Raw genomic sequence first — 23,270 nt, 5'->3', positions numbered from 1 at the left:
AAAATGATTTTGCTTTCAGATTTTGGCTGTTATAGATAGTGTTAAAATCTTTGTGCAACTGGATTTTTGCTTTTGTGGAATTAGTTCTCATGGGTAAGTTCCTAGGAGCAGGATTGCTGGGTCAGAGTAATAGAACAACTATGTGACTCTTGCTAAATGTTGCAAAAAAAAGCAATTTTTAAAATACTATGAATATATTTGCTTAGGTATAGAAAAATAGGTCTTGTTATAGTAGTATCAGGCCTGCATAAGCTGGATGAGGGCTGAGTGTACTCCAACATAGGAAGTCTTAGAGACATTTGAAGGCAAATACAGGTTTCTGTAAGAATCTGAAATTAACAACGTTTTAGTCAGTTTTTATACACACAAGTCAATGGAAATGATATGATTTCCATGGGAATTTTGGAAGATTCTCATGACTGTTTTATCTTAATAAAATAAGGCTGTACACTCAAAAATTCATATGAATGGTTGTTCTCCACACTATAGCTCAATGCATTCCTCATGGGAATTTTAATAAAGGAGAAATAGCTGCTTGCTTTTGTGGTCACTTGGAATCCAAAACTAAATTACATTTCTTGCTCACAGACTGATGTAGAAAAATTGTTAAATGAATGAATGTATAATTGTTCTGCTCATTGTTTTTATTTTTATTTTTTTATTTATTTTTAGGCCGGGGTCTCACTCTGTTGCACAGGTCAAGTGCAGTGGTGCAATCTTGGTTCACTGCAAACCTCTGCCTCCTGGGCTCAAGTGTTCCTCCCACCTCAGCCTCCTGAGTAGCTGGGACCACAGGCTCATACCACCATGCCCAGCTAACTGTTTTCTGTATTTTTTTGTACAGATGGGGTTTCACCATGTTGCCCAGGCTGTCTATTTTTAATATAATAAAAGGTACCCGATCTTCAAATTGACTAATCAAATTAAAGAGAATTAAAGTACTTTTAAGAATAAAAAACTAATATTATAGTCCACGATCAGTTCACTACACACAATTTCCCATCCCTCATTGCTTAATTTAAAAATTCAAATCATAATGGTAATAATATAAAATCAATGTCAGTTTAACAGTTGCCTGTTGCTAAAAAATTTAAAGGACACTTTTTTAATCCCCCCAAATTTACATTTATTTCCACAGTCCTCTATGGCACTTTATTTTCTATAGAGTAAAATTGATTATGAAAATAGGCTGGCACTAGGCATCAGCTGTCATTTCTTTTGAAGTTTCCATTATTTTAGTCTTTTGGATTTGAGTAATCAAAAATCTATAATCTATTTTAAAATATAAATTCTTTCAGCTTTTTGCTTTTAAAAATGTGCATATTTTAAAAATTACCTGCCTTAAATTTCAACACTCTGGGGTCATGAAGCATTCTTTTTTCTAAAGGAAGACATGGGTAGTGAAGGTATTAACCTATAGTAGCCAAAAGAAAAATGTGTTTTAGTCTTAAAAGGGAGGCTGTATGAAGCAATAGACAAGGTGCTGGAGAGGATGTTGGGAGACTGGGGTCTAATCTGCCTTTGTCTTCCATAGCTTGCTCTGAATGGCCTCCCAGCCCTCCTTTCCGGTCCCACAATTTCTCTTTCCCTCCTCCACAATTCCCCAATCCAATACTCAACTCTTCAGCATTTTCTGAACATGCTGTGCTTTTGCAAAATGTTCTGGCCTTGTACACACTGTTCCATCTAACTGTAATGCCATCTACTTCTCCACCTGGAAAATTCCTGATTATCTTTCACAACTCAATTAAACTGTCACTTCTACAGTTAACTCTTCCTTAACAACCAGCAACCTTTCCCTCATCTTAGCAATCCTTGCCCGAAAAAACACTCTGACCTGGTCACAGAAGAAAACCACTCATTTTCTTCTCTTAAGAGTTCTGGAGGAATATATATTATTTCACTACCCAAATATTTTGTAAATGCCTACTGTTCTGAATGCTAGGAAAATAGTGGTGAACAAAACAGACAAGCCTCCATGGGGGTTTTGGCCTCATGGGGATAAACAGACAATGAACTAAATAAGTAAATTATTTATGTAGGATGTTAGAAGATGGTAAGTGTTTATGGAGAAAATAGAGCAGGGAAGGGGGAAAGAAGTGCTAGGGAAGGGGGTGTGTGGGAAGTAGAGGGGGTGCTTACCAAGTGAAATAGGGTAGTCAGGGAAGACCTCAGTGAGAAGGTAATATGGGAGTTAAGGCTTGAAGGAGGTGAGGGAGTGGCCAACGGGGATGAAGACAGTTCCAGGCAAAGGGAACAGAAAATGCAAAGGTCCTTCAGCAGGAGCTTGCCAATATTTCAAGAATATCAAGAAAGCCATATGGATGGAATAGAGTGAACAGAAATAAGAGAAATGAAGACTAGATTGGCAAAAGGTAATAGAGTTGGAGGCCCAGATCTTATGGGGTCTTGCAGACCACTGTGAGGACTTTGGCTTTTTTTTTTTTTCTTTGACAGAGTTTTGCTCTTGTAGCCCAGGCTGGAGTGCAATGGCATGATTTCAGCTCACTGCAACCCCCGCCTCCTGGGTTCAAGTGATTCTCCTGCCTCAGCCTCCTGAGTAGCTGGCATTACAGGCGCCCGCCACCACACCTGGCTAAATTTTCTATTTTTGGTAGAGGTGGGGTTTCACCATGTTGACAAGGCTGGTCTCAAACTCCTGACCTCAGCTGACCGACTGCCTCGGCCTCCCAAAGTGCTGGGATTACAGGTGTGAGCCACTGTGCCTGGAGACTTTGGCTTTTACTAGGAGTGAGATAGGAAGCTGTTGGAGAATTTGATCAGGGAACTGACTTGATCTGGGTTACATTTTCAGAGGTTCCCAGAATCTTTCGTTGTTACAGAATATGAATTGTTAGGGAGTAAGATAATAAATCAGACAAGAGAAGATGATGACCTGGGCCAGGATTGTAGCAGGGGAGGTAGTTGGATGTGGTCAGATTCTGGATACATGTTAAGGGTAGACCCAATAGGATTTCATGATGGATTAAACGCAGTGTATGAGAGAAAGGAAGAAATTAAAGATGACTCAAAGGTTTTCTGGCCTGAGCAACTGGAAAGACGAAGCTGCTAATGAAGTGAGCTGAAGGTTGTAGAAGGGAACAAATTTGGAGGGGAAGGCTAAGAATTTGGTTTTGCACATGTTGAGTTTGGGATGCTCTTTAGCCTTTAAAAGAGAGATAATAGGTTGTCAGTTGGATAAGAACTCAGAATTTGGAGTGATATCTGCTGAAGATAAAAATTTGAGAGTCATCAAAATGCAATTGATTTTTAAAGCCATGAATGAAATCATGAAGGGACTGGTTATGGGAAGAAAATATAAAAGGTCCAAGGCCTGAGCCCTGGTACTCCAGTGCTAAGTGGCTAAGCATACAGCAGTTATAGCATGTTCACAAGTTATTGTAATCATTTATGCTTGTCTCACACTTCCACTAAAAACTGTCATCTCTGTGATGGAAAGAACCGGATCTTATTTCTTATAACAGCTTTATGTGAAGTATAATTTATGTACCATAACACTGACTTGTTTAAATACACAATTCAATGACTTTTTGTTTTTACTAATTTTATATCTTCAACGACAATTATATGGTTAACGCTTAATAATGTTTTTAAAATAAATGTTGAATTTTTAAATAAACGAATGAATGTAGTGATTTTTAGGTCAGCCCATTACATCTCTAGACATCACTTAATTGCACGCAAAACAATTAACAAAAAAATTCTGACTAGAGAATTTTTAATTCTCTTTCAACTTTGAAATTTAAAGGTTCCAAATGTTTGTTTCAGAGGTGTGATAGTTACTTTTATGTATCAACTTGGCCAGATCATGGGATGTCCTGACACTTTATCAAACATTACTCTGGATGTACCTGTGAGGAGTTTCTGGTGAGAATAATATCTAACTGGCAGACTGAATAAAGCAGATTGCCCTCCCTAATGTGGGTGGACTTCATCCAATAAATTCCAGACCTGAGTAGAACAAAAACCCTGAGAGGGAACTCCTCTTGCCTGACTGCATAACCTGAGACATCAGTCTTTTCTTGCCTTTAGACTCCAACTGGAAAATCAGCTCTTCTTGGTTTTGAAGCATGATGGCTTCTGGACCAGCACTAACACTATTGACTCTCCTGATTCTCAGGCCTAAGAAGTTCAAGACAAAATTTTGGCAAATCAAATTCAGCAGATATAAAAAGGAGATAATACATAGTGAACAAGTGAGGGCTTATTCCAGGAATACAAGGTTGGTTAACATTTGAACATTAATCAGTGTAACTCATCATTTACTGAGAGATAAAAGTCTCTCAGTAAATTTGGATTAGAAGGTGACTTTCTCAACCTAATAAAGGATATCTACAAGACAGAAACAAAAACAAAAAACTTAAGGCTAAGATCATCTTTAACGTTGAAAGATTGAATGTTTTTTTCCTAACACTGGGAATACAGAAAACGTGTCCACTATCACCATTTCTATTCAACACTGTACTAGAGATCTGTCAAAACAATAAGGAGAGTGAGGGAGAAAAAAGAAGGGAAGAAACAGAAGAAACATAAATTTGAATAAAGAAATAAAACTGGCTTTATTCACAGATAAAATTATTGTATTCATAGAAAATCCCTAAGAACCAAGAAAAGATGTAATAGAACTAATGAAATCTCAAGAAATAAGGCCACAGTTTAGCATGGTGGCATGTGCCTATAATCCCAGCTACTTAAGAGGCTGAGGCAAGACAATCACTGGCACCTAGAAGTTCGGGGGGAGCTTGGGCAATATAGCAAGTCCCTGTCTCAAATTAAAAAGAGAAAAGATATAAGGTTAATATACAAAAGTCCATTGTATTTCTATACAAGGAAATAAAGAATATAACAAGCAATGAACAATTGCAAAGTGAAATAAAATTCTGTTTATGATAACATTAAACATGAAATACGGAAAATTAAATATACACAAAACCTATAGACTGAAAAATACAGAAGACTGCTGAAAGAATTTTAAGAAGGTCTAAATAAATGATGTGATATATCGTATTTATGGTATATTGGACTTTTTGTAAAAACTGACAAATGGATTCTAAAAGAACCAAGGATAGTCAAAATAATTTTGCAAAAGAAACAATTGGAGAAATTACTCTAACTGATTTCAAGAAGCTGTAGTAATCAAGACAGCATGATTTGTCCAAACAATGGGCATAATAAAATAGAATACACAAGTAAACACATACACCTGTGGTAACTGATATTCAGCAACAGTACAAAAACAATTCTATGGGAAAGTATGGTCTTTTCAAAAATGGTACCAAAGCAACTAGAAATCTACATGAAAAAAAATGAACCTCAACCCTCATCTGACACTGTCCATAAAAATTTACTCAAAGTGGATTAAAGACATAAATATGAAAGCTAAAATGATAAAATTTCTGGAAAAAATAGGAGAGAATCTTTGTGGCAGTGGAGTATGCAAAAAAAAGATGTTTTTGATAAGATACAAAAAAAGCATGATTCATGCTATGACAGCAATACTGAATAAATATAATAAAATAAAGTAAAATGAAATTTTAAAAGCACAATCCATACAAGAAAATAATGACAAATTTAATCTCATTAAATTTTGTTTTTAATTAGCTCTTCTAATGACTTCTTTTAAAATACAAAAATGCAAGCCACAGACTGGAAAAATACATTTATAACACATACATCTGACAAAGGACTTTATTGATCATATAAAACAAACTTTTACTACTCACAAATAAGAAGAAAAACAGCCCAATTAAATAGGCAAAAGATTTGAACCAACACCTCACATGAGGAATGGCTGGTAAGTGCATGAAAATCCATCAGGGAAATGCAACTTAATCATCAACAGAATGTAAATCCAAATCACAATAAGATATAACTTCGAGTCCATTAGAAAGACTAAAATTTAAAAAACTGGCAACCCCAGCTGTGGGTGAGGATATAAAGCCACCACCAATTTCTTATAAAATAAAATGCGCACCCACACTATAGCCCATCAAACTTACTCATAAGGATTTATTACCTAAGGGAAATAAAAATATATGTTCACAAAACACCATTACAAGAATGTTCATAGCAGCTTTATTTATAATAGGCAAAACCTGGAAATAACCCGAATGTTCATCAGTAGAAGAATTGCTAAATAAATTGTGGTATGTCTTTACAAAAAAAATTACTCAACAATAAAAAAGCATATTCTTCCAATGTATGCAACCATGTGGATGAATCTAAACAGCATTATGCTGAGTGAAAGAAGCCAGATACAAAAAATACACACTGTATGATTCTATTTGAAATTTTAGGAAAAACAAACTAATCAATAGTAATGGAAAACAGATGCAGGGTGAAATCAGCTAGGATCTAGCCAGTGTTGTCTTGCTAACTAGTTGCGTGAGCTTGAGCAGGTCACTAGACCTTCCCACTCCCTCGTTTCCGCAAATATAGTAGATAATTAAACAAACCCAGGTCATATGTGCTAGCTGAGATTCAAGGTCTCTTCCAGTACTAAATTCTTGGTCTCTTCTGCATCCAGACCCATGGTGATATAAAAGGAAAAAATGTATTGGTGGTGCTTACATTGAATTCCTAAAACTTAATATAATTGTCATGAAGTGGTTTTGTCAGAGACGCAAATCATTGTCTAGATAATTTTTCTTTTGCCAGAGAAAGTTAGGAATTAATAATAAAATAGGCCAGAAAAGTGAAGAAAGGGTTGTAACTGGGGTGGCAGGAGGCCTGGGCTTTTGATAGAAAACGCTGAGTACAGGGGGGGTTAGGCTAAGTAGCAGAAAGAAGTAACAGTTGCAAATAAAAAATAAAAAAGAAACACAACATGCAACAAAATGAAGGCCGAAATCACCTTCCTGCTATATACTAGGAAACTGTAAAGTTAGAGCCATAAATAAACACACAATAATGTGTTTATTTCCTTAATAACACATTATTCAAAAGCTAAAATAACAGTCAAACAAATAGACCCCAAAAATGCATTTGAATGGGCATTTCATTTGGGTCTTCTAGAAGGGACACCTTGTCTGTTTCACGACAATACCATAAGGGACGTGCTGTTCTTGTATTTATCCTCCATTTTACAGGTGGTGAAACTGAGATACATACCAGTGTATTACCCTTCTGAAAAACAAGACATTTTAAATTTGAAAGCACAGCTGGCCTCATGGTTTTAGATAAAGGATTGGGGGTCTGTAATAACTAACTTGCTGGGTTGTGGTCTGGATTAAATGTGATGGTGTTTGTCAAGGCCCTGGTACATATTCAGTTCTCTATAATGGGCAGTTATTACTGTTAGGAGGAATAATTAATTTTAGTTGGTAAAATTTGTAAGGTGTCTTGGAGGATGCAGTGTTATAAAGATCTTGGTGGCAAGACCACTCAAGACAAAGGAAATCGTTTCAGCCAAGTTAATCGTATGATGGTGGAGGGCATATTCTGGGAATGTGAAATACGGAGACAGCACTAGGTTTGAGGATTTCAGAAGAGATGAGGGCAGACAGCTTGGTTGGTGCTACAAATTGTGGATAGCTTGTTGACATGTAACAGCAGGAGGCCTAAAAACTTGGATCTATGGTTGTGGGGGAGTGGTGGTTCCTGGGTTTGGCATAATCTGATTGGTGATTTAGGGGAAGAACTCTGGTGATAGTATAAAGGATGGGCTGAAGTGGGGAACAGAGAGAGGAACTAGTTGGGATGTTCTAGCAGGATTTGAGTTGAAATTTAATGAAGTTCGGACATGGGGATCCAGAGAAATAGAACATTAGGAAGACTGGGAGGCTCAACCAGGATTTGGCAACCAATATTGGGTAGGAGCGGGTGAGAGGGGGATTCTGGAGCTGAAATGTTTCTGAGACTTCAAGTATGACTCACATCTAGAACAGTTATGACTTGAGATCAAGTGCTTCCATAAAGAAAAGGACTAGGTTTGTATGGAAGGATAAGTTCAATTTAGGATGTGCTGAGTCTGAGATGTATACAGAACATCCGATTGGAAATACGGGCCTGGAGCTGGGAGATGAGTCAGCTGGAGGCAGAAGAGGAGTTGTCTCCTAAAAGATCACAGTGAAACTACCCAAGTAGATGAGATCATTGAGAAAGTACATGTAGCATGAGGCAAATATTATCAATATTAGTAAGCATTACAGGGATGTGCATGTGCTTGGGGGACCTTGTAGTGGGAAGGGCATCAAACAAAATTAAAACATCTGCACCTAAGTCCTTCCTGGGCTTTCATATGTATACTCTCATTAATCAATCTTTAACACATAACATTGTGAGGTAGAAAGAAGAGAGAAGAGGGGCAAACCTTTGTGAAGGTCCATATTTTTGAGGTTTAGGAAGAAGAGGAACTAGAAAAAGGTAGAAAGATCAAGCTTTTATAAAGTTGTAGTAAACCTCCAACAGCCAACTTATCAAGATCCTGCCTCCAATATTCTTGAACCCTAAATGAAGATCAGGACTCCTACCTAAAAAGATGTGTGTAACAAGCTAAGGGGATATTTGAAAAGTGCCAAGTACTTGGCATACATGACAAACACTACTTAATCATGGATTGGGCTGGATTTGGTCCAGGAAGACTCAGAGGGAAAACATGTGGGCTGAGTCTTGAAGGACAGCAGGGCTTGGAGGAGTGGAAAGAGCAGAACAATGCAGACCAGGGGGACCCACAGCCCTAAAGGCCAAGAATTTTTCCTTCCTTCCTTCCTTCCTTCCTTCCTTCCTTCCTTCCTTCCTTCCTTCCTTCCTTCCTTCCTCTCTCTCTCTCTCTTCCTTCCTCCCTCCCTCTCTCTCTCTCTCTCTCTTTCTTTCTTTCTTTCTTTCTTTCTTTCTTTCTTTCTTTCTTTCCTTCTTTCTTTCTTAGATGGAGACTCACTCTGTCACCTAGGCTGGAGTGCAGTGGTGCAGTCTCAGCTCACTGCAACCTCCGCCTCCTGGGTTCAAGTCATTCTCGTGCCTCAGCCTGCTGAGTAGCTGGGATTACAGGCATGTACCACCATGCCTGGCTGATTTTTGTGTTTTTAGTAGAGACGGGGTTTCACCATGTTGGCTGGGCTGGTCTCGAACTCCTGACCTCATGTGATCCAATCCCCTTGGCCTCTTAGGCATGAGCCACTATGTCCCGCCAAGGCCAAGAATTTTCTCTGACCTCATATTTACAATGAATGTGTACCAGAAAGTCACCTACAAACTCACAATGCTTACATCCTGTCTCTATTTTAACTGTAAATTTTCCACTTATTCCCAATGCTACTGGAACATACATACTTATATGGTCATCAGATATGACACAACAGTGGCTTTGATTTACCTTTTATACAGGAGCACATTTCAGCTTTTCTTCCAGTTTCCTATTTATTTTCGTTCCAATGTTTATTTATATACCTTTGATTTTTAAATGTTAACTTCTAATGTCAAATTCTATGGCATTCTGAATTATTGATATTATGGCTAAAGATTTTAAAAGAACAATTAATTCTCAATTACTTCCACTTTAGTGGTCTGAATGTTGCTCCCCTCTACCTGTGACTTAAGAGGGACCTTGGAGCAAGGTCATGTCCCAGATTGTTGAGGACGTTTGCAGCTCCTTGGCTTCCCAGCTCCCGTTCCTGTTTTTAAGAGCACTGTGAGTTGCTTGTTGGGAACTAATGGCTCCTCATTGTGGCAGTCCCAGTGGGACCACTAGTTAAGGAAACTTGCTTCTTGCCAAGAGAGTTGGCCAATCAAATTTTATTCTAGACTAATGTATCTTGAGCAGGGTAAGTCAAGGACTGTGTTTAAAAAAAAAAAAAATATATATATATATATATATATAAATTATATATATATATATATATATATATATATATTTATTTATGACCAGGATTTCAACAATGATGCTCTGAAGAGATGATCAACCACTTTCTACCCCTTGGATAACCCAGGGCTGCTCTTTCTGAGTCTCACTCTTCAGGTTCTTTTTTCATTCTGGGAGCTATCCCACATCTTTCTTTTCTCTCTTAACTTAGCCAGAGTTAGTTTCCATTGTTTACAAATACCAAAACAAAGCAAAACTCATTCACTAACCTGACCGGAAAATTTAATGTTTTCAATGGTCTGCCAAAGTTCCTCCCATTGATGTGGGAAATCAAGAGTGATAAGGATGGTTAAGAGAGAATAATTGAGATACTGTGACAAATGATACTTTGTTGGTTTCTCTTTCAGTTACTTGAATCACTGTCCACACACCTGCTTGAAGAAGACACTGGAGAGCCATTCTGTCACCCAGGCTGGAGTGCATTCATGATAGGTAGCCTTACTATGTGGTTCTAGTCTATATCCTGCTCTGCTCTGCTATCTTTTCCAGGGGACGGTTTGTGCAGAGCATGTAGAGTGGCTCCTGTGTTCTCTGGCTTCCTGGTTGAGTTTCGTCCTCCCTCTGCCTTGAGACAGTAGGATCTGGGTGTGAGTTCTCTTAGCTACCACTTTAAGAGGTTGCTTCCATCTGTCTATGCTTGGTGGTGTACTAGTAAATGTTTAACAACTGGCTTTCTGAAAAACAAACAAACAAACAAACAAAAAAAAACCCCAAACAAAACAAAAGTTCTGGTTTATAGTATTTGCTGATTACCATGGTACCGTATTCCCACCATGACCTATTTTAGGCTACCAGTGTGACATCATTGAATATAAGTTGGAAACAGATGCAGTCAGCTCTCGTGTGTCCTATGAGGTGGCTCCAGCACATCACTGTGTGTGTGTCTCCCAGCACAACTCCTCTCAAGGTGTCCCTGCACTCCACGATTCTTTCTCCTTAGAGTGCTAGGAACTTGCATGATCCCTTTGTAGTCTGCCTAATCCTTGCACATATATTTATAAATTGTCCCTTTGTAAGAAAACAAACTGTTCATACACATACACTCACGTGTGCATGAGAAGTTCACAAATTACCTTAATTTGAAAGTGCCATCACATGGTGGTGGTAACCAGCCTTCAAGGTGGCCCCTAGTGATATCTTTCCTGGTACTCACGAACTTGTGTAGTCCTCTCCCACGATGTATCAGACTTGGTCAATGTGACCAGTAGAATGTGGCAGATGTCATGATGTGTTACTTCTGAGATTAGATCCTAAAAATCACTGCAGCTTCCTTCTCGTTCACATTATCTCTCTCTCTCTCTCTCTCTCTCTCTCTCTCTCTCTCTCTCTCTCTCTCTTCTTGCCCCTTCTCTCTCCCCACTCCCCACCATCACCTCCCTGTCTCAGAGTCTCTCTGGAATTCTCACTTTGGGGAAGCCAGCTTCTGTGTCAAGCAGTCCCATGGAGAGACCCACAGGGTAAGGAACTAAGGTCTGCAACAACCATGTGAGTGAGACTGAAAGCAGCTCCTCCAGCCCTAGTCCAAACTTAGATGACTACAACACCTGCCAACAGCCTGACGGCAACCTCTTGAAAGACTGAGCTAGAACTAGGTAAGCTGCTCCCAGTTTCTTGACCTTTGAAGACACTGTGTGAGATAATAAATGTTGTTTGAAGTTGCTACATTTGGAGTAATTTGTTACACAGCAATAGAAAACTAACACAGGCACCCTGACTGATGCACTCTGTCTTAGCCTTCATATCTAGACACTCATCTCCTAAGCAAGACTCATCTGTTCACTTCTCCTCTTCTCTGCTGCTGGCATCCTTGTCCAAGACTGAACTGCTGCTGCAACTAACTGACTTCCTCACTGACCACACTCTAGCTACAGTGATCCGTGGAAATCTGTTGCTGACATTCTTCTTATTAAAACCCTTTCCTGGCAACATACTGCCTTCCTCCCTTCTCTTTCCTTTCCTTTCCTCTCCTCTCCTCTCCTCTCCTCTCCTCTCCTCTCCTTTCTTCTCTTTTCTTTTCTTTTTTTCTTTTCTTTTCTTTGATGGAGTCTCACTCTATTGCCTAGGCTGGAGTGCGGTGGCGCCATCTCGGCTCACTGCAAGCTCCGCCTCCCGGGTTCATGCCATTCTCCTGCCTCAGCCTCCCGAGTAGCTGGGACTACGGGTGCCCACCACCACGCCTGGATAATTTTTTGTATTTTTAGTAGAGACGGGGTTTCACTGTCTCTACTAAGATAGCCAGGATGGTCTCTATCTGACCTCATGATCTGCCTGCGTTGGCCTCCCAAAGTGCTGGGATTACAGGCGTGAGCCATTGCGCCCAGCAACATATTGCTTTTAAAAGTAAGATGAAAATCTTTATATTGCTCGTGTGCCTCTGGTGACCATAGTTTTCTTGTCTCCTCCATTTGTTTTGGGTCGCCCTTACGTACTCATGCTCACCTGCCGACTATGCTTCCGCTTTACTGGTCTACTTTCCATCCTTCTATCTACCAAGGTTCTTCCTTGAATCAAGCACTGTAGGCACACAGCTTAAAACACCCTTTCCCTGCAAGCTTTTCCTACCTGCTATCGGCTCAAATCATCTTCCAAGTCTCAGCTTAAATGTCACCTTCTCAGGAAGCCTTGCCTGGCCTCCACTAAGACAGGGTTAAGTCCACCACATTTTACTTTCAAAGCAATCTTATTCAATATTCAACCAAATTTATTGGACCTCTAACAGTCACTGTCTAGAAGTTTGGAATAGATCACATAATATGCCTTTGCCTGTGGTGTGTAGGACAATTTTAATCCAAATAATGATTTGTTTTACTAACTAATTAATGCCTCTCTCCATTGTTAGATTGTAAACTCCATGTGGACAGCAATCATTGCCTGCTTGTTTCTCAATGTCTGGCTCACAGAAGGTGTTCAATTAATATTTGTTGAAGAAATGAAATAGTGAGCTTTCAAGTTAGACAGATCTGAATTTGAGTACTTGATCTACTACTTACAAATAGTGTGACTTGGGCACAGTTTCCTCATCGATAAAATGTGAATAATGACAGTATCTACGTCTTAGTGATGGAGTGAAGATTGAATCCCATCATCCATGCAATGTGCTTAGAACAGTGCCTGATACTTAATAAGTGCTTATGCAAAGGAACAATTTATGATTGAAAATGAATTATGTACTGCATTCATGTCACGGAGCTCAATTTGAGACTTTGTCCATATATTGTAATCTCATTTTCCCAAGTCATTATTTTTCCCCAGAATTTATCATTTTGGTGTTGTTGCTCAGCTAAATGTACTCACTTCCATTCTTTCAGAATTTCTTTGACAATTTGAACAGATGCAACACTTTTTTTTTGCTATAAATTTCCCCACTTAGAGGAAAGATTTGTAACATACATGTACATTTGGGAAAAATGGAAAATCCTACACACCCTTCAGAAAGATTTGGTGTCAAGGAATTAACAGCAATAAACAGTAGTAGCTGTATCTAACAAACACGGCAGATATAAATCAGAGTGAAAGAAAAATAGGAAGTCACATGACTACAGTGTTTGATTATCCTGATCAGGATTATTTATAGCAAATCTTGGCTTGCATTTTTTTGAAGGTATTAATTGCATAGACGAAATAACTTAAAATATACCCATCAAACTGTCAGTGGCAGGAGGCTTTATGTTTTAGTTTGTTTGGTGAGAATCCTTTATGAGAACATATCATGTGTGTACACACACACACACACACACACACAGAGATATGATTTAATGAATAATAAATGTATCCTACCTCAGAAAGAAGAAGAGAAAGTTGAGGGAGGTTAAGCTGGGCTTCAGCTTGGTTTCTCACATAAATTTTATCAGTTATAAAAGCTATTTTTAATGTGAAGAGGAAAGTGAGGAGCAGCAAGAAGAGGGAAAATTGGAAAAAGGGAGGATGGCTACCCAGACATATTTTCACTATGTGGCTTTGTTGTTACTTAAAATCTTACAAATTTCTAAAATGTTGAATGTTGTTCATCAAATATGTACAGATTGCCTTCTTTGTATAAGTCCCTGCTATATGTGGCCTCCTGTCTAATGGGACAGATCAGACAAGCAGCAGATACTGTAACACCTATTAGAAGGGGTTAGGTGCTGTAGCAGGAATGCATATCAATTGAGGGCTAGAAAGGCCAGAGAAAGCAGAAATCACATCAAGGGAGGCACATAACATTCTGGGAAGAGGTCACAGAAGATGAGGCTGAGAACAGTCTATTGTAGTAGAGCAGAAAGTCAATACCATGGCAGAGGTGGAGAGGACAGTGTACCATGAAGTAGTGAGGAACTCAAGGAAGCTAATAGAGATTAATGGATCTTTTCTCCTAGAAATATGTTGTGTAAAAAAGGGAAGAGAGAATAGTAGATTGAATGGGTGTCGGGGCTGAAAAAAAATTTTCATTTTGTTTTTAAAATACAGGAGGCCCAAGTAGGATTTTGGGCAATGAGAAAGAGTAAATATGTAATAAAGAATAGGCAAATTATGGAAAAATGTTCCATACAAGGCATGAAAGACTGTGATGGACATAAGTGAATTTGTTAAGAGTTGGAAAAATATGGACATTTCTTGACAATAGAGGGTCATCGTAAGTGTCATCTTAAATGGTGAAAATAGGCAATTGTAGAGATGGAAAAGACAAATACAAAAAGATAGTCTTAATATCTAAGCAAACAAACAAAAAACTGGGAGGTGAGATCATCTTTTGGGAATGTGGGAATGGGGATGGGGTTTAAGAATATATAAAGTTTTTGTTCAGCTGCTATGGGGAATTTGAGAAGCAGACAAAAAATATGAATACAAGAGTTGGCAAGCAATAGTGAGTAACTCAGATATGGAATGATCCAATCAATACTTTTTTTGTGACTTCCTGCAGCAACATTTGATAGAGTAGGAGTATATGTGACAGAATGACAGGAAGGGGAATTCTGTTTCAAGACCTCTGTGAGTCCATGGAGTAGACACTATGAGCAAAGCTTACCTTTCCATGTTGAAATTATTTATGGGCAAGTCGTTATCACTGAAATTAAATGGTGGCAGACATGTCCAAGGAATATTGTGGGGGATTCCATCCCTTCATCAATCTTGTGATAGATGAATGTGTAGAGATGACAGCTGGTGGGCAACAGAGCAATAATGGAGTGGTGGTGATACAAGGAAATGGTGTCATCTTGTTAGAAATCTTGGAACAAGGATATATAATGACTGTGTTCAGGAGAGACATTTATGTCCCCTCTCCAAAGGGCCTGTTTTACTGCGATGTAAATATTGGGTCATGTGTATTTTCATATAAAACTTTTTGTAAGTAAACTTTTGTAACAGTCAAAAACAAAACAAAACAAAACAAAAAAAGAAAGACAGTAAGGCATCCTAAGTTGGGGACTGAAAAGGGAAGTATGAATGTAAAATTCAGGGAGATTCTAGCAATCTTCAGAATGGGGCAGATTGCCTTAGGAAGAAGTTAATCTGCTGTCACTGGAGGGATTTAAGCAAGGCTGGGTGACCACTGTGGGCTGTTGCTTAGGATTCTTGAGTACTGAATGAGTGGCTGGACAACAGGACTTTCTACCCTTTTTATTCTTACATTTTGTGATTCCAGAGTAACATGAAGAGCCTTAATGAATTAGCTGAGCCTGTGGAAGAGGAAAGCAAGCAAGTTCTCGAGCCAAGACTCCCCTCCAAACCTACTGAATCAAATAACGCTGGGAGCAAGACTTTGGCATGCATGTTAAAACTTCCACATTTGATTTTGCCGCATAGCCAGGATTGAGAACCACAGATATGTAAAATGCTAAGTGTTATCCCAGGCCCTTTACAATGTCTGTCTGGTTTAATTCCATGTGTTTAAATATGAGGTCAAATGTAAATAATTTTTGGAAGATCTGCCATTTTGGATTTTTCATTCCACTGTTTTTTCTCTGAGTATGGATAATTGAGAACTACTCACTCGGAGAAGTGAAGAGCATGTGAAATAACATAATATGTAAGGAAGTCATTAATTCACAATTAATAAATAGATATATATACTCAGGTAATCAATATATTGAAATTTATTGCTTAATCAAACTGTTTAAACCATCTTAGAATATCTGTAGGCCACAGAACAGAGCATGAAATCAGTTTCTATTAAGACAGAATTAAAAATGTCAATGAAAAAAAAGCAATGCATCAAAGATTCATTATTGCTTACCATAGCAATTCTATTTCATTTTACAGTGAAAGTAAAATTAAGGCAGTGAAAATGAGATCGAAACATTAAGGAAAGACTATGAGTTTTTCTTTTTATGGAGAGTTTAGAAAAGATTATAAATTTACCACAAGGAAAATGAGAACATTAACGCAGGCCAGTGACAAGATTTCAAGAAACTTATTTTTAAAAATAAAAAGAGAAGATGTCTTTTCCATCAAAATTACTGAATTATATGGCTAGGGCTTAAAATTCTTAAAATTCATTATTTTTAAAAAGGAGCATGAAGTCAGGGTATAAATGTAAATTCAGTAGTTTTTAATATTATCATTCATGGTGTGCTATAGTAGAATAATATTTTTAAGCTCATTAAAGCTATTGTAGTTAATTATAATTTTAATAATTATTCATAATATACTTAAAATATGTTACTTGATGATTTCTTTTTTTAAAAGTTTACTAAAATGACTTTATAGTACTTGTGTGTGTCAGTCAGGGTTTAATCAGAGAAGCCAACCAATAGGATATATATATATTGAGATTTATTACAATGAATTGGCTTACATGATTACAGTGGCTGGCTAGACAAGTGTGAAATTTATAGGGCAGGCTGTCAGAAAGACGCAGGCAGTCCATAAGCAGAATTTCTTCTTCTTCTGGGAAATCTTGGCTCTGCTGCTCACACTTTTCAACTGACTGACTCACAACCAGACTATCTAAGATACTCTCCCTCACTTAAAGTCAGCTGTAGATGTTACACATCTACAAAATACCTTCACAGCAAATTCTAGATTTGTGTTTGATTGAATAACTTGGGACAAATGACACATAAAACTGGTCATTACAACTTGGTATTTGATTTAATGTATTGTGATGTTAAGATAATATGTGGCATGTTATGGCATTGACTTAAATATAAGTAAGTCAAATCATGTCCTACTAATTCAATGTACTGGAAAGAGGTCTCAACTACATACCCAGAAACCTCCTGGGTTCTAGAACTGTCTTTATGACCTTTGAAGATTTACTCATTTTCTCTGAATCTTGTTTCCTCATGTATAAAATAAGATACTTGGATTAAAGTCCCTTTCAGATCTAACATTTATAAGTAATTATGTCAACCACATAAAATATATATATATGTAGCATGGTTGCTATTTAAGTCAACATTAGTTCTATATCACTATTTGATAGAAGATACAAAATCAGTGAAATATATCTTCCATTTATAGAAACACATTATATATTTATGTCATGAATATAGGTTTTTCTACTCTAAAATTTGTGACAGTGTTCTAACTATATAGAAATAGCTTGCTATATCAGTGATTATACAACACAGAAGTCTTTTGGTTGCAAGAAACAGAAATTTCAGCTCAAAATGGGTTATGCAAAAAATGGAATTATTGACTTGAATGAATAGTTCAGGCTAGTCTACTTCCAGTATGATCCAGAACTCAAGATTCACAAGGATCCACACCTTATCTTCATTTCCTTATTATTAATGCCATACTCAGCCTCCACATGGGAGCCTCCCACTGGCTCCAGACTCACCACCATGGATGCAGAAGTCCCAAGCTTCACGGTGCAACTTTTAACTTCTAATTCTAATCGTAACAGTAGAACATGGAATATCTTTCAACAGTCATTATTTTGTGTCACAAATTTCTAAGTGTAAGGAAAAGATGCATTCTAGACAGAAAAAAAATTTCTTTTGTGGTCTCAATGCCTATATCTGGATCCTTAACCTCTTTCTGTTTATTTTGGGTAAAGGAACTAATATTCTCAATGGACCTTTCTATCTAGGATTTACATCTTGATTGTGGATCTACTTTCTGAATTCATGTGACTGCAAGCTATCCCTGCCACAAGAATGTCCTGGTGTACTTTAATATTTAACTATTTGTCTTTGCCTAAAGTCATGCATTTGTTTCTTACCTTCCTAGTTTGGACCATTCCTCCTCGTCTAACTCATGAACAAAACCTGGTTAGGATAAGATGTTCATTAATAAAACCTCAAGATGAAACTGGGAATACAGTAGCCCCTGTTATTTGCAGTTTCATTTTCTGAGGTTTCAATTACCTGGGGTCTACCACAGTTCAAAAATATTAATGGAAAATTCTAGAAATAATCAATAAATTTTTGAATTGTGCACCATTCTGAGTAGTATGATGAAATTTTGCACTGCCCTGCTCTGTCCCACCCAAGACGTAAATTCTCTGTTCAGAAGAGCCACACTGTAGATGTTCCCTGCCCGTCAGTCACTTAGCCTTCTTGGTTATCAGATCAACTGTTGCAGGACAGCAGTGCTAGTGTTCAGGTAACCCTTATTTTACTTAATAATGGCCCTAAAGTGCAAGAGTGGTGATGCTGGCATATTGTTATGATTATTCTGTTATTATTATTTGTTGTTAATCTCTTACTATGCCTAATTTATAGATTACACTTTATTATAGGTATGTAGTAGAGGAAAAGACATGATATATATAAGGTTCAGTACTATCTGAGGTTTCAGGCATCCATTGGAGGTCTTGAAACATATTTCTGCATGGCTATTATTAAAAAGTCAAAAAATAACAGATACTGGCAAAGTTGTGGAGAAAAAGTAACGAATTTACACTGTTGGTGGAAGTGTAAATTAGTTCAACCTTTGCAGCGACATGGATGGAGTAGGAAGCCATTATCCTCAGCAAAGTAACGCAGGAACAGAAAACCAAACACTGCATGTTCTCACTTATAAGTGGGAGTTGAATGATGAGAACACATGGGCACATGCAGGGAGAAACAATACACACTGGGGTCTTTTGGGGGTGGGGTGGTGGGAGGGAGAGCATTAGGAAAAATAGCTAAGGCATGCTGGGCTTAATACCTAGGTGATGGGTTGATAGGTGCAGGAAACCACCATGACACACGTTTACCTGTGTAACAAATCTGCATATCCTGCACATGTACCCCTGAACTTAAAATTTAAATTGAAGAAAAAAAAATTCATTGCACGAATATCATATATTATGTATCCATACTTCCGTCAAAGGATACTTGAGTATCTTCCACCTTTTGACTTTTATGAATAATGCTGCTGTAATAATGTAATAATGTATACAAATACTGGCTCAAGTCCCTACTTTCCATTCTTTTGGGTGTATATCTGGAAGTAAAATTGCTAGATCATGTGATAATTCTATATTTAATTTTTGAGGGCCACCATATTGTTTACCACAGTGCCTGCACCATTTTATGTTCCCACCAACAATGCACAAGGATTCTAATTTTTCCATATCCATACCAACATTTGTGATTATTATTTTTTTAATGACAGCCATCCTAATGGGTATGAAGTATTATCTGCCTCTCAATGTTAATGCCCTCAATCAGTTAGCATTTTAGAAACCCCTACCAGTCAGTACTAGTTTGAATCTTCTAGCCCTGATTGTATTCTTTGATTAAACAGTTAATAGAGCAGCTAGACATCAATGAACTCTTGAGGTCACTTTGTCTATGGTTTTTCGCAACTCATTTTTCAAAACTCCCTCCTCAGTTTTCAACCAAACTACATCAACTCTGATTTCATCAGTTTTACATAGTGCATATCCGAGTAAGTCATTTTTTGGGGGGGATGAAAGAATTCTTCATCTCAAAAGAAAATCTTGAAAATATAGACCTACTCCGTACTCTCCAGAGTTCAGAGAGATTAAATGACTTTGCCAAGGTACTCTGGATAGGTAGTAGCAGAGGTAGGATTACAGCAGAAATATATCCAATGAGACAGAAAGCATACCTAATACCTGTCATGATATGTTCTGTGGTCTGAATGTGCCCCCCTAAATTCAAGTGTTGGGAACTTGATCCCCAATGCAACAGTGTTGGTAGGTAGGTGGGGCCTTTAGGAGGTGACAAGGATGCCACACCCTGGGATGGCAGAGCAATAAGACAGCAAGAGCCTGGGTCCCAGACATTGCAAAACTGCCATGTTGACCCTGAGCTGCTTAAAGTTATACTTTAATATTGTTTTGTGTGGGAGTTGTTTAGGCCATGAGGGCTCTGTCCTCATGAATAGATTAATGGTATTATAAAAGGGCTTGCCAGAGGGAGTTTGGTCTCTCTCTTGCCCTTCCATCCCTTCTGTCACATGAAGACCCAGTGTTCCTCCCCTTTGGAGGATGCAGCAGCAAGGTACCGTCCAACTGAGTCTTGATCTTGGACCTCCAGCCTCTAGAAGTGTGACCCACAGATTTCTGTTCTTTGTAAGTCACCCAGTCTCATGTATTTTGTTACAGCAGCACAAAGAGACTAAGACAATATGTATGAAATCTTTTGATTATTCATTCATTACTTCAAAATATATTGCACACAATATTTAATGAGAAAAGAGACTTCACTTACAAAACAGACCAGACTAGTTGTTTCTTTATCTCCTACCAAATGGATAAGGAAGATGGTAAGGAATCAGAGGAATGGGACATGCTCTCGTAAATATCGTCATTTTAGTAAACAAGAGACCAACACTAAAAATAAAATCTTACCCCTTCCTGCCAAGTGGATTATACATGAGATATGGTTGAGAAAGTATATGGACAGAGTCAATTCTTTCTAAAGAGAAAAAATATCGTAAGTCCACAGTTTTTTTGTTTTTTTTTTTTTTGAGACAGAGTCTCGCTCTGTTGCCCAGGCTGGAGTGCAGTGGTGCAATCTGGGCTCACTGCAAGCTCTGCCTCCCAGGTTCATGCCATTCTCCTGCCTCAGCCTCCTGAGTAGTTGGGGCTACAGGCGCCCGCCACCACGCCTGGCTAATTTTTTGCATTTTTAGTAGAGACGGGGTTTCACCATGTTAGCCGGGATGGTCTAGATCTCCTGACTTCATGATCCGCCTGCCTCGGCCTCCCAAAGTGCTGGGATCACAGGCGTGAGCCACCGCACCCGGACAACTCCACGGTTTTAAATGGTTAGGGGATTAAAAATATTTCTGTAAAGTACACTGCACTAATACTACAGGAAATATACAGTTGAAGAAGGTAACATAAGCCATGCTTTTAAGAAGCTTATAATATTATACAGGGCTAAGACAAGAAATACGAATACTCTAAAGATCAGGGTAAAATAACAGTGCTGAAAGTTTTTTACAGACTCAAAGGAGGAAAATATCATATTTTGTCAAAGAAAATTCAGAAAGGTTTCATAAAAGATATTTTAGGGGCCTGGTACTGTGGATCATGCCTGTAATCCCAACGTTTTGGGAGGCCGAGGCGTGCGGATCATGAGGTCAAGAGATCAAGACCATACTGGCCAACATGGTGAAACTCCATCTCTACTAAAATTACAATGATTAGCTGGGTGTGGTGGTGCATGCTTGTAGTCCCAGCTACTTGGGAGGCTGAGGCAGGAGAATCGCTTGAACCTGGGAGGCAGAGGTTGCAGTGAGCTGAGATCTCACCACTGTACTCCAGCCTGGTGACAGAGTGAGACTCCATCTCAAAAAAAAAAAAAAAAAAAAAAGATATTTTAAAGGAAATGTGCCATGCATATACTTTGAAGGGTAGATAGATTTTCAACAGCTAGAATTTGAAGAATTGAGGCGACAGAAGGCCAATACAAGTAAAGAGAAAGCATGTGCAAAGACATTAATGAGGACAAGCACAAGTGGTATTCCAGAATGCCGTCTTTAGATAGAGGATAGTCTGTATATATAGGGTGGCTGCAGGATAAAGAACTAAAAACAAGAGCTGGGAACTCATTGTGGAAATAATACAGAATAACAAGCTGCAGAGCCAATGTTCTTCTAATTAGACAGGTAATGGGGAGCTATCAAATGCTTTTTAAAGCACTGGGTTTTGGAGGCAGGTGTTGTGGACAAGCAGTTTCTCTGGGCCTCTGGTTGTTACATGCAAAATGGCGGAATGTGCTACTCCTTCTTTAAGTCTACACACACTATAAAGGCTCCATGTTGAAAGGAGTAACACGCTTCTTGAAGATTCATCTTATATATTGTTCCCTCTCCTCAAATGTCCCATTTCAAGAAGGCAGAGGCAAAAGGTATGGCTGTATCAGTGAGGTAACTTGGTGCAACAAACATGTTTGTGCACTGGAATAGGTATAGAATGGACTGGAGCCAGGGTGATATTTAGAAATCTATTACTACTGTCCAGGTAAAAGGTAGAGGCCCACAACTAGGACAGGTGTGAGATTAGACCACACTAGAAAAGCATAGGGGAAGGAAAAAGTATAGGACTTTGCGGTGGAGGGGGAAAAAAGAAGGAAAGCACAGATAAGCATGGCTGAGCTTGCAATGATGAGTAATTGGAGGGATGATGGTGCAAATCATTTTGCATGTAACAACGTGAGGCCCAGAGAAACTGCTTGTCCACATCACCTACCTCCAAAACCCAGTGCTTTAAAAAGCCTTTGATAACTCCCCCTTACTTGTCTAGTTAGCAGAGCATTACTTTTAATGGCAAAAACTGCAATTACTTTTGCACCAACCTAATATTAACAGAAGTTAGGAGTCATGAGTTAGGAGAAGTCAGTCTGGGGGTGAGATAGTGGGAGATTATAGGTCTGGTTTGGGATCTATTGATTTTAAGGTGTCAATGGCCATCTGGTCATTACTGAACAGGCAGTTGGATTAGATTAGAGGTAGGGCTACATTCCCAGGAATCACGCATAGTGGTGAGAATGAAATTCATGAGTAAGAGCAAGAGGGAGCTGGAGTTCTGAAGGGACTCCTTTCAGAGTGAAGCCTTGGCAAATGGCTATGTTTAAGAAGAACCTGAGGAAGAAGAGACAAGGATTGATTGATTGGAGGAGTAAGAAAGGGATCCTACTGTGCTTTGGAAATCCAGGGGTGCCAGATAGCTTATGTTTGCTCCTCCAGATTCACACTCTACCCTTCTTCATTCTGCTGTCAGCCCCAGAGGCTACTACCCTGTATGGCATCATGACCTTTGTCTTCAGGATGCGTCTAGTCAGAGAGGATCAAGGAGTGGGGAAAGTGAGCGGTTGCTGTAAGCTGGCTGTGGTCCTTATCCAAAGGTCACTCATTGCTCCTCTCAAGGCACCTGCAAGGCCTGATTCTCTCTCCTTACAGGCTCCACAACTTTCCCTTTCCTCCTCCCTTTGGGCCCAAGAGATAACTGCTCAGTTGCTATCTGAATTATTTCTATCCCTTGTTGTTCCCTTAACCC

The 23,270-nt window shown here is 38.6% G+C and overlaps 1 long non-coding RNA gene and 1 pseudogene across 1 annotated transcript in view; one reads left to right on the top strand and one right to left on the bottom strand.

Moving 5' to 3' along the window:
• Window positions 1-23,270, bottom strand: part of LOC103214455 (uncharacterized) — a 99,111-nt gene that overhangs the window by 37,472 nt on the left and 38,369 nt on the right. The window lies entirely within an intron of this gene.
• Window positions 14,871-15,575, top strand: LOC140711450 (small nuclear ribonucleoprotein G pseudogene; annotated as a pseudogene).

The sequence above is a fragment of the Chlorocebus sabaeus genome, chromosome 3 (assembly GCF_047675955.1).
Source record: "Chlorocebus sabaeus isolate Y175 chromosome 3, mChlSab1.0.hap1, whole genome shotgun sequence".
Classification (NCBI taxonomy): Eukaryota; Metazoa; Chordata; class Mammalia; order Primates; family Cercopithecidae; genus Chlorocebus; species Chlorocebus sabaeus.
The sequence above is the reverse complement of the archived record's forward strand: the minus strand, read 5'-3'. Positions and strand labels throughout refer to the sequence as shown.